This window comes from Felis catus, chromosome B3 (genome assembly GCF_018350175.1).
Source record: "Felis catus isolate Fca126 chromosome B3, F.catus_Fca126_mat1.0, whole genome shotgun sequence".
Classification (NCBI taxonomy): Eukaryota; Metazoa; Chordata; class Mammalia; order Carnivora; family Felidae; genus Felis; species Felis catus.
In genome coordinates this window covers 79058399-79071055 of record NC_058373.1, presented here as the reverse complement: position 1 = coordinate 79071055, position 12657 = coordinate 79058399, and the positions used below count along the sequence as shown (strand labels likewise).

At 34.9% G+C, this 12657-nt stretch overlaps 1 long non-coding RNA gene across 3 annotated transcripts in view; it reads left to right on the top strand.

The window, feature by feature from the left end:
• The window catches only part of LOC109500786, a 208489-nt gene that overhangs the window by 183607 nt on the left and 12225 nt on the right, over positions 1-12657 (top strand). For 2 of the 3 annotated variants that reach the window (XR_006599476.1, XR_002743030.2), the window contains 2 exons: positions 3971-4070; positions 10286-10377. This is a non-coding gene — a long non-coding RNA (uncharacterized LOC109500786). Of the gene's footprint in view, positions 1-3970; positions 4071-10285; positions 10378-11278; positions 12161-12657 lie in introns of those variants that run through there. The other variant, XR_006599477.1, reaches the window with a different exon arrangement.

Below are 12657 nucleotides of genomic sequence, written 5' to 3'. Positions count from 1 at the left end.
AGATACAGTTCTTAACTTCACGGAAATTATACTCTAGTGGTGGGAATTATCAGAACAGGAATTTTAAAAACGCCTCTCATTAATATGCTAAGGGCTTTAATGGAAAAAGGAAATCACATGCAAGAACAGCTGGATAATGTAATGCAATATACAAGAAAGAATTAAAAAGAAATCCTAGAGAGCACCTGGGTGGCTCAGTTGGTTAAGCCTCTGACTCTTGATTTCAGCTCAGATCATGATCGCATGGTTCATAGGATCTGGCTTTGCATTGGGCTCCACACTGAGCCTGGAGTCTGCAGCTTGCTTGGGATTTTCTCTCTCTCCCTCTTACTCTGCCCCTCCCCTGCACACTTGCACATGCATGCGCTCTCTCTCTTTTTCTCAAAAAAAAAAATGGGATACATAAACTTAAAAAAATTCTAGTTATCAAAAACAGTGTAACAGAAATATGGAATGCTTTAGTGGGTTCATCAGTAGACTGGACACAGCTGAGGAGAGTATCTCTGAGCTTTAGTATATGGCAATGGAAAATTTCAAAACTTAAAAGAGAAAAAGACTGAAAAAAAGGAATGTCCAAGAACTATAGGACAACAATAAAAAGTGTAGCATATACGTAATGGCAATATCATTTAAAGCCTTAATGACGACAAAATCCTCCAAAGTAATGTCAGATACTAAACCATAAATCCAGGAAGCACAGAGCATAATAAGCAAGATAAGCATAAAAAAATCCTGTACCTAGGCATAGTATATTCAGTTTTAGAAAATTAAAGATAAAGAAAAAGTCCTGAAAGAAGACAGAAGGCAAAAACATCTTACCTATAGAGGAACATAGATAAAAATGAGATCCTACTTCTCAGAAACCATGCCAGTAAGAGGAGAGTGAAGTGAAATAGTGTTGAGGGAAAATAAGCTTCTACCCTAGAATTCTGTGCCCTGTGAAATTAAATTATCCTTTAAAAGTGAGGGGGAAATTGGGGCGCCTGGGTGGCGCAGTCGGTTAAGCGTCCAACTTCAGCCAGGTCACGATCTCGCGGTCCGTGAGTTCGAGCCCCGCGTCGGGCTCTGGGCTGATGGCTCAGAGCCTGGAGCCTGTTTCCGATTCTGTGTCTCCCTCTCTCTCTGCCCCTCCCCCGTTCATGCTCTGTCTCTCTCTGTCCCAAAAATAAATAAACGTTGAAAAAAAAAATTTAAAAGTGAGGGGGAAATAAAGACTTCCTTAGACAAACAAAAATTGAGAGGATAAATAGAGCACGACTTTTGGTTGCATAATTGTCTATGTAGAAAATCCAAAAGAATTGACCAAAAACTCCTGAAACTAATAATGGATTATAACTAGCTTGCAGGATTCAAGGTTAAATGTCATTTGCTTTCCAGAAAGAGACCCATAAGTACAGAGAATAAACGGATGGTTGCCAAAGGGGTGTGGGAGATACAGGCTTCCAGTTATGAAATGAATAAGGTGCAGGGATAACAGCCACAGCATAAGAAATATAGTCAATGGTGTTGTAATGGCATTGTTTGGTGACAGTTTGGTAGCTACACTTGTGGTGACAGTGGCATGACATACAGACTTGTCACCATGTTATACACCTGAAACTAATGAAACGTTGCTTGTCAATTGTACTTCAATAAAAAGAAAAATCACTTTTCCAAATACCACCAATGAACAAGTGGAATTTGAGATCAAAAACGTAATATCATTTACATTAACACCACCAAAATGAAATACTTAGATATAAATCTGGCAAAGCATATACGAGACTTATGTGAGGAAAACCACAAGAACCTGCTGAACAGAATCAAAGAAGCAAATAAATGAAGAGATATTCTGGTTCGTGAATAAGAAGACTCAAAATTGTCAAGATGTTAAGTTCTTCCCAACTTGATCCATAGATCCAATGCAACCCCAATCAAAATCTCAAACTGATTTTGGGTATTAACAAACTGATTCTAAAGTTTATATGGAGATTCAAAAGAGCCATAATAGCAAACTGAATATTGAAGAAGTATAAAGTCGGGAAATGACACTGCCTGACTTACGACCCACCATAAAGCTATGATAATGAAGACAGTGTGGTATTAGTGAAAAAATAGATAACTAGATAAAAGGAACAGCACAGACACCCAAAAGTAAACTCACATAGATATAGTCAACTGATCTCTGACGAAAGGAGCAAAGGCAGTACAGTGGAGAAAAGGTAGTCTTTTGAACAAATGGTGTTGGAACAACTGGACATCCACATGCAAAAAAAATAATCTAGACATAGACCTTACACTCTTGATAAAAATCAACTTTAAATGGATCACAAACCTAAATGTAAAATGCAAAATTATAAAACTCCTAGAATATAAAATAGAGTAAACCTAAGTAACGGTGGATATGGCAGTGACTTTTTGATACAACACAAAAGACCCAAACCCTGAAAAAAACAATTGATTGGCCGAGCTCTTTTAAAATCAAAAAACTTTTGCTGTGCAAAAGACAAGTCAAGAGAATGAGAAGACAGACCAAAGACCGGGAGAAAATGTTTATTGGTCTGGGAGAAAATGTTTAGAAGAGAAACATCTGATAATGGACTGTCATCCAAAATATGCAAAAGACTGTTAAACCCCAGCAATAAGAAGATAACCTGGTTAAAATATGGACAGAAGACTTGAACAGACTTTGCCTAAGGAAGATACAGAGAAAGCAAGTATGTATATGAAAAGATGTTCAACATCATACGTCTTTAGGCAATTGCAAAACAATGAGATACCACTATATATCTATTGGAGTGGCCAAAATCCTAGACACTGAACATACCAAAGACTAGCAGGTATGTAAAGTAACTGTTCCTTTATAATCCAGCAATTGTACTTGGTGTTTACTCATGCTAATGAAAATAAAAACCTGCACATGGATGCTTATAGCAGATTTAGTCATAACTGCTGAAACTTGGAAGCTACCCAGATGTCCTTCTACAGAAGAATGGGTAAATAAACTGTGGTACATCAAGACAATGGGATATTATTTATTGAGAAAAAGAAATGAACTGACAAGCCATTAAAAGACCAGGAGGAAATCTAAATGCATATTACTAAGTAAAAACAAAAGCCAGTTTGAAAAGGCTACATGCTGGATGATTCTAACTATATGACATTTTAGAAAAGGAACGACTATGGAGACAGTAAAAAGATCAGTGGTTGCCATGAACTGAAGAGGAGAGAGAGAGAAATAGGTGAAGCATAGAGGATTTTTAGGGCAGTGAAACCGTTCTGTATGATACTACAATGGTGGAAATGTGTCATTACATATCTGTCAAAACTCATAGGATGTACAACACATGAGTCAACCCTAATGTAAGCTATGGACCTGGGGTGATAATGTGTCAATGTACATTCATCAAATGTGGGTAACAAATGTGCCACTATAGTGCGGGATGTTGATAGGGAGATTATACACTTGTTTGAATAGGGAAGTATATGGATACTTTCTGTACTTTTGTTCAATTTTGCGGTGAATGAAAAACTGCTCTAAAAAAGTTTATAATTTAAAAAATTGAAATGGTGTGGCTGAGTTATCTAATGAAATATCCTGGTGAAAAATGTCAAAATTATTTAATTCCTCAGACTTTTAAGCATATATTTCCATAAAACCTAAAACTATAAAATATAGAGATAAAACATATAATTTATTTTCATATAGATTTATAATTGGGCTTACAATTTATATGATGAAAAACAATAAGAATTGTTCTTTTTTTAAATGGAATTTAAGGTGGTATTAATAATTGAGGCAAAACTGAGACACAAGACAAACCTTGAGAATGTTGACAAGAAATTGAATCGAGTTTTCAAAAAATCTGAACCGACATTTTAAGCAAGGTTTGTGATCAGGTTCAGACTGGAAATGGTTGGTTATGTATTGTGTAATTTGACTCTGTGGAATCCAACAGTATATGATAAGGTCCTTTTAATTTATTTTCAGGTTTATAACTTTTCTGAGATCAGGACTGTATGTGAAAACAGAGCCATCCTGAAAACTATGAAGAAATATTTCTTTCATTCAAAGGAAAACAAAGTAGAAGGTAAATAATTACTGACAGTTTCTGAGAGCTTTATGTAGTTTCTTTTTCTCTACCAGTTTTTTTCCCCTTCCTATATAATCACTTACAGTTCTTATGTTTTCTTTTTATACAGGGCTAGTGGGCTGAGGACATAAGATACAAAGTGCTAAGGTGATGGAAATATCAGGGCAGATTCTGTCATTAGCTCTATGTATTCTTGTTCATGGGTCGGTACACAAACCACTTGCTCTTTGTTCAGTTCTCACCATCTAGAGCGACATAGACAGTGCTTAAATCCATTCATTTAGTCAGACATTCAATGATTATTTATTGAGCACTTACTATGTTCAAGGTGCTATTCTGGGATATAATACTAAGCGCAAGACGAATCGCTTTGCCCTCATGGAGATCACTGTTCACTGGAAGAGATGGGTAATAAATAATCACATACAATGTTAAGGGCTAGGAAGAATCAATGTGTAAGAGGGTACATAAGCACTCATCTTTGTGAAGTCAGGGGAAAACTGTCCCCTAAGAAGTGAAAATTAAGCTGAAGTTGAAGAATAAACAGCATTTATCTGTTGAAAGAGGGCAGGAAAGAGCAATCTAGGCAGAAAATATTTAGTTAAATATGTTGGCATAGACAGGGCTTAGTATGAGTTTACTGTCAACATGTAACAGTAAATAATGGAATAATTGCTTACACAAATGATACAACTGACTTTGCAGTAAACATATATTTCAAACTCTAAAATTACTAAATTGGCTCTGTTAGGGAGTTGAAATCATGAGTGGGTCTTTTTATCTTTTATTTCCTATTTTTCTAAATATGGTTGAAATTGTTTCACACAATGGAATATTTTTTGAAAAAACAAACAAAATAATTGCGTTACCTCTATTGTGTTTTACTAAATAGCTTGTATCCTTGCTTCTTTATTAAAAAATATTTAGTATTCAACATCTTATTTCAATCAACGTAAACTGATTTTTCTCAAAGATACTACATTCTTTGAAATGTTCCCACTTATAACCTATGCCATTCTTGGCACAGAGGATAGCCGTATAAGGGGAAGGGGTGCTGTACCCCTAGAGGGACCTCTCGACCAGTCAGAATGCTCATTATCAGTCCAATTATCCCCTGATAATTGGCCTGCCTGTGGGAATAATAGGCTGGGATGATTTAACTCAGTGCTGACATATTTATATTTATAGCATCCTACACACTGCATTCTAAACTTCTTAACTTTTCTTGAAATAATGGAAGAAACTGATTCTAGCTGTAAGAATACTTTATTTGTTCAATATTTAGCTTCCTGTGAACACTGAAGGACACTCCACTGAGACCCAGGGAGCACTCCTTGTTTGTACTAAACTTCGCAGTGTTGGCAATAAATCTCACATAACGTCCAGCTTTCTTATTTTGTCTCTATACAACATTCTCCCAAAAGACAAGTCTCCCTTCTTGGACTCTGTGAAATTTCGTCATAGGATAACACTCTTAGAATGGAGTCACTTGGCTCGTGAATGCTTTACCAACATTTCAACACTTCTGGATGGCTGGCTGATGTCCAAATGAGTGTAGGGAATGGCCAAGGAGAGGAATTGTGACGGAATTTTACAGAGGATAGGGTATTTGCTTTTGTGTGTTTCTTGAAATAATTAGGTTGAGTTAGGTTACACTCATGGTATATAGTGTTTTAAAGTTTCCAATTTGAGATTCCAGTGTCTTCACTGTATCTTGTGCTGAAATGTGTTAGCAGGATGGGGATGTTTGCATCCTCTAGATCTCCTTTTTTAGTTGCATAAATTTATCTGTTTAATAAATAGTTCATACACTGGCCAGAAACCAAGTGGACAAACTGTACTCACTAACCCTTTAATACTTGGCTCCTTTGTATAATGACCTGGCCCATTATTAGATAATGAAAGAGTGTATGAGAAAGTGGGAGATTATTTATGATGGAAACAAAATGAAACTAATGGGACAAGATTTGAAAGCTGTGATGCATGAAAGGTGCTATGCAGGCAGCTTTGGCACCATGACAAGCAGAGAGAAAGGCTCAGTGGGAAGCAGCAGTGTGAACATGACTATGAAAAAGAAAGAATGGATTTCCTGAATGAATCCTTGCCATCTGGTGTTTGTTTAATACACAATGAAGGTCAAATGGCTACTGATCCTTTTTTCTATAGTCCAGTGACTACAAGAATGAGAGGAATCAATGAGTTTATCGATATGTCTGGAAATGACTCACCATATGATCTGATTGAGTCAATAAAACTGAAGTAACTTGTCATTACCCTTTCAAATGCGGCTTGGATCTATGACTACAGTACTGTTTGTTTGTTTATTTATTTATTTATTTGCCAATTTGCTGGATCCAATGTGATCACTACTTTTTTCAAGATTAATGTTTTAAAGCATTTAATTTTATAGGTATGTACAATTAATAGGAAGGGTCAGGAAAAAGTCTTTCATAAAGCTGAATGTTTCTCCTATTTTCAAATGGATCTGGTAAACATTTGTTTCTGTTGATTGGTGGTGGGTTAAAGAATTTTTTCTTCCACTCTGCCTTTTATGTGTATGAGATTGATTATACACCTATTTGATGTAATTATTCCTAGGGGACATATTAACTTTTGGTGAAATATGTTTTTTTTAGCATTATATGTAAACAGCATACGCTTTGGGAAAGTCATATGTAAGTCAAACATATTACTTTATGTAACATTTTCTTTCCCACACATTGTTCCAGGAATGTACTCCCCACAGTATGATCCTGGAATTCTTACCCTCTACTACTAAAGATGCAGGGTTTTCTGTTGAGTTCTTTCTAAAGACTAAAATAAAAGATACTTTTCTCACATTAATATTTCTCAGCTGCCATGAAAACAGGGATAGGAGAAGCCAAAAATAGAGGAACCAGCTGTGGGAGGATGCTTTTTTTTTTTTTCTCTTCAGGACAACTCAGAAAAGTCTTTCAAATTCATTCCATAAAGAGTGTGTTAAAACAAATACTGTTTCACGTGCCTGAATGCTATGCTTTAGAAGCTGATACACACTCAGTTGTGACACAGTTAGTGTTACCTGACTGTAGTGGTAGTAGGATTGTTAAGTTTGTCTCTCAGGTGGATCTATTTAGTATTCTTTATCTCTTCTCTTTTTAAAAAGACTCTTTACTGAAGCTGGTTAATTAAAATAAGAGTTAGGCAATTATGAAAAAAATTCTCTTCTCCCTCAAGTAGACTCAATGTGTTTTATTCTAGATGCCACACATCTTGTCGGTGTTTTGAGTTTTTCCCCGAGCATGAAAATATTACATGTTTCCCTGAGTATGTTAAAGAAAAAACAAAGACTCACCCATCATTACAGTATGCAAAGGCACCATAGTTAATATACCGACCTCTTTATTTTTTCTATTTTTTTCTTTACTTAACTGAGCTAATACTGTAAATACAATTTTACAATTTGAATTTTTTTTTTTACTTAACAATTTATCTGTGATTTTTATGACCCTGAAGTCTTTTCTCATGCCCAGGTAGATCTGCTTTTTTTCTTCCTTTGTGTTCCTACTGCACTGTGAAATTATATTCTGACATAGTACCTTTAGTATTATGTTAGTATATTTTTATTTATCAACTGTAAAAGCTCAGAAGGCAAGAACCTACATTTTATGTCTTTCGCAACATAAAAAAAATAAGAGTTTACTGATTAAAGGGTATAGACAGAAGCAGATATTCACCTGATCATTAGAATTGCCTATGTAATGAGGATATTAAGACAGAGGATTTTTACAACAGAAATTATGTGCTTCTTGTACTTAGTGAGATTTTGAATTCTATAACACAGAAGGATGCTTAAAACCTCAAGATACTTAGATTCTATTTGATTGACAAATAAACTGCTTAATAGCTAGGTATGCCTAGCCCTAAAGCATAAAGTCAGTAAATTTGTATGGTTTCATTCTTGGGTACAAAATAATATTAGCTTTTATGACCAACTGGCCATCATTATTTTAAACTAGCATCATTTATATATGTATTTATTTTTTCCAGCTTTATTGAAATATTATTGGCATATAACACATGTAAGCTTAAGCTGTACAATATAATGATTTGCATACATATTGCAAAATGTTTACCACAATGAGTTTAGCTTACACATCCATGGCCTCACACAATTACCATTTTTTAATATTTATTTATTTGAGAGAGAAAGAGAGACAGACAGAGAGATGAGTGGGTGGGGCGGGACAGAGAGAGAGGGGGGCAGAGGATGTGAAGTGAGCTCCATGCTGACAGCAGCGATCCCAGAGTGAGAGGCTCGAACTCATGAGCCAAAGTTGCACACTCATCGACTGAGCCACCCAGCACCCCAACAATTACCATTTTTTAAATGAATATGTGGTGTTATCTCTTAAGATGTATGTAATGCAGCATTGCTGATTATAGTCACCATGGTGTACATTAGATCTCAGAACTTGCCCATTTTATAGCCAGAAGTGTATACCGCTTGACTGACATATCCCCATTTCCCCTATACCTTAGACCCTGGCAACCACCATTCTACTGTGTTTCTAGGAGTTTGGCTTTGTTAGATTCCATATGAAAGTAAGAACATACAGTATTTGTCTTTCTCTGTCTGGCTTATTTTACTTAGCATAATGCCCTCAAGGCCCATGAGTTTTATCACAAAAGGCAGGATTTCCTCCATTTCCATGAAACTGGCCATCATTTATAGGGTCATGTGCATGCACCAGGCCTTGGGGGCCTCTTGGTAGCAAATGCCAGTAAGGTAGGTTGACAGGCCGACAGGGCTGTGGATGCTCTACTTATACTTTTAGATAACTTGGAAGATAACTGGATTCAATTGGGGCTTACAAATCCCAACAGTATAGAAATGATTTTTAGGTTAATTGCCTTGGATTTTCTCAAGGTGAAAGGTGCAATAGAAATGTCAAAATGTGAGTACTGTTATTAGATTTTCTGTTATCAACCAATAGCTTTACCTCCTATGACTCATTTATTCAAAAGTTGGCATAAAACTAAGAAGCAGTTCTATATTCAAACTTTGAATAAAGAAAAAGTAAATTTGGGATTTATTCAGCATAAATAAACTTCATCATATATAATTTTTTTTCAAATCCATGAATTTTAACTGTACGGCTATTTTGCCTGCTGTTCTTTTTTGAAACAAAAAATATGTGGGTACATATTGTTTTAACAGACGGATGTTGGGATTATGCAAATAACTAGTAATTTTAACTATAGGAAATCTTTATTATGTCTCTACTGTGCTTGCTTGTCATTTTTTAGGATGTGATTCATTAGATTAAAAATATGGTTCTTTATCTATTTTCCATGTCTCCTTTTCCTTTGGATAATAAAGATTGACATTAAAAAATGTGATTTCCCAAAGACATAACCTGATATCAAACATGTTAGCAAAAATATTTGCCTGAGTCACTGAAATCTAGAAATTCTCTATGACCTACAAATGTATAGTCTTACTAAAGATACTGTTTTCTCAGAATTCGTCTCTCATCTTCGTCCATTGCTCTTGATACTTAGAATAAACCAAAAAGAACATTAAGGAATTCATGGTTTCCCATAAACACCAATTGCAAGAGAAAGATGGTTGTTTCTTACTTATGAGATTGAATGTTATCAAAATTGACGCCTGTTTCCTCAAGCCCATCCTGAAGAAATTTATGTCTAGAATATGGGTTACTACTTTGTCACATTGAAAAACCACAAAGCTTATCAATTCCATTTTAGAACACCACTGATTTGGGTTACCTGTACCCTTATGCCTCCCTGTGAGAATATTTTGTGTAAGGTTACATTTTCTCAAGAAATATACTCCTTAGTTTATTATGTTATTAGTGGTATTATTATTATTTTGCTCCAGGGCTAGCCCCAAAAGCTGAAAATTGTGCAGTTTTGTACTCTGGAGGAAATGATCAGTAATTAAGTACGATTACTTTCCCTTAGTTCTTTGCAATCTGACTTTTTCATTGGTTGCTGATGATTCTGTGGTGGGAGAGAGAAAGACTACAGGCATGATTGATTAGAATCAGAGTGGTAAATTCTACACTTGTAGAATGGACAAAGCCAAATATTAACCTAGGATTTTTATACTGAGTAAATCTGAGCTCTCTGACTCACCTGGAAATTGTCAGACTCACCTAGTCTAACAACTATCAAGTCTTAATCTATTTCTTTCATCCTTTTTTTAGGATTCAGGAAAGGATAGAAAACTCAGTGGTGTTGAGGAGTATGTAAATACCTTAGGCCTTTAAGGAAATTCTACTGAAATCAACATAATAAGGTAAAACTTTTCTTTTTAAAATCTGTCTGTTTTTCAAAATATAAGAATCAGAACATCTTTTAATTTTAATTTTTTTTCAAGTTTTTATTTAAATTCATGTTAGTTAACATAGAGTGTAACATTAGTTTCAGGCGTAGAATCTAGTGATTTATCACTTACATACAACACCCGTTGGTCATCACAAATAGATTTGGCACATCTTAACTAATTATTAATTTTTAAAAATTCTTATAAAAAAAGCCCTTCAAGGTAAACTATGCATAGTTTAAATATCTTACCCTTCAAGGCTCATCTGTGCTATGGAGTAAAATTCTTGCTTTATGGAAATGGAATTATGCAAACGTGATAACCTAAACAAGGATGCACTTTTTGCTCTTTGCTCTGAAATTCCATCCTTTCCCTGTTTCTCTGAGTTGCATTGATTTAAAGAGTTAATTTCCTGTGTATTTTTAAAAGAAAATATTAAAAATCAATGGTCTTGCATGCCCAAAAATGTGTGTGAATGGATGATTGTGTTTTCTAATAATCTAGGTAGTCAATTGAGAACCTGGTAAGTACTACATCTTTCCTGAAAATCATTTGGCTCAGCTTTTGAACAGAATCTCCTAAGGGCTTTGTTAGAGAGGAAGGTAAATCTCATTTTAGGCTGAGATTGAAATGGAGGATATGTCACTCTGGAAAAAAGTCCATATATATATCTTTTTGTTTGCCTGATGTTTGCTCAGCTAGGGTCCCACCTAATGGGCAATCAACAAAACAAGCCGAGGGAAATTCTAACAGCACAAAAGGCTTGAGTAGGAAGATGGTCAGAGAGGATCAGATAATTAACCCCAAGAAGTTGGGTTCAGTGCCTTTATTGGGGGGATTACAGAGATAAAATAAGGTCATTTCTCTTGTATAGAGGAAGACGGAAGGGTCAAGAACTTAGAAACATGGAGAGGGAAGAGAACAAGAAAGGACATGGTGCTACTCTTCATTTTCTGCTGTGTGACAAAGGTCAAAATGATGGCACTTCTGGACTTTGAAGAGATGATCTTTCTTTATTGGGATTAAGTTCCCAAAGTCGTATTCACTGAACTTCCTAAAAGTAGCAATGGACATTTCAGAATGAACTTCTAAAGCACAAGGGTCCTTGACTCCATGCTGGAAGTTTCCCAGCTGAACTAAGCAGTAAAGAACTACTCTGGATAATTCATTTGACCAAAACTGAATTAAGCAATATGGACTATTTACAGACAGCCTGCAGGGTTGTAACCTCTCAGAATGTCAAAAGACATTCATTACACATAAAAATAAGACTTCTATATTCTCAACCAAATATACCAAGAATATCTATTCAATAATATCTATAAATCTAAATTCAGAGAATATGGTAATGATTTTTTTCTTATGTATTATACCTATTTTACCTACAATGTCATAGGAATTGGTTTTTTTTTTTTTGCGCAGTTTTAGAGAGTGCAATCATTTTCTTATAATAAATACCTTAGTTCCTCCACAATCCCATGGAGTATCCCATGCACATGGAACCCAAATCCAACTGATATATGAAGGAGAATATTTCATTTGATTTAATGACCAATTCTCATTTTATTTTGACCATAGTTTCAGTTGGTCTTTATAAAGCCTTTTTTTGAGTCCCAATAAAATTTGTCCGTGGAAAAACCTGCTAATTTTTGTTCTGAGCTCTTGCAAGTTGTTTTGTGTGTGTGTGTGTGTGTGTGTGTGTGTGTGTGTGTGTGTAATACATGTATATATGTATATATAATACATATATATTATATATAGTTTTTGTTTATATATATAAAATCTTAATATTTTCTATTTTATAATATTGAGGTTATAGTTCTAACTTGAGTTAGGATAAATCAATGAGGACTATATGATGCTGAGTGACCAATTTAAAAGTTCTTGCTGATTACAAAGACACAGATAAATTACTATATATTAATAGGCATGTTTTTTAGATGGGGATATGAATTTTGTAAATATTGACCCATTCTGTTTATCACATTTTTTTCTTGCTTTTTTCCATATCATAGCCCTATCAAATAAATCTTAGGAATTAGCTACTGTGTTTGAAAAAAAAAAATTAAGTTTGGAAATCCACAGGATTGAAGAAAGTACTTTCTTTCATCACATTTGAATGGAAAATAAGCTTAGGAATTTTACACATCTTTGAATTCTAGTGACATCAACAGTTACAAATCAAGTTTCTTCCCTGCCTTATTTGGGATGTATGCAAACTGAGTTAATATAGTTCGTCATTTTTCACTCAGG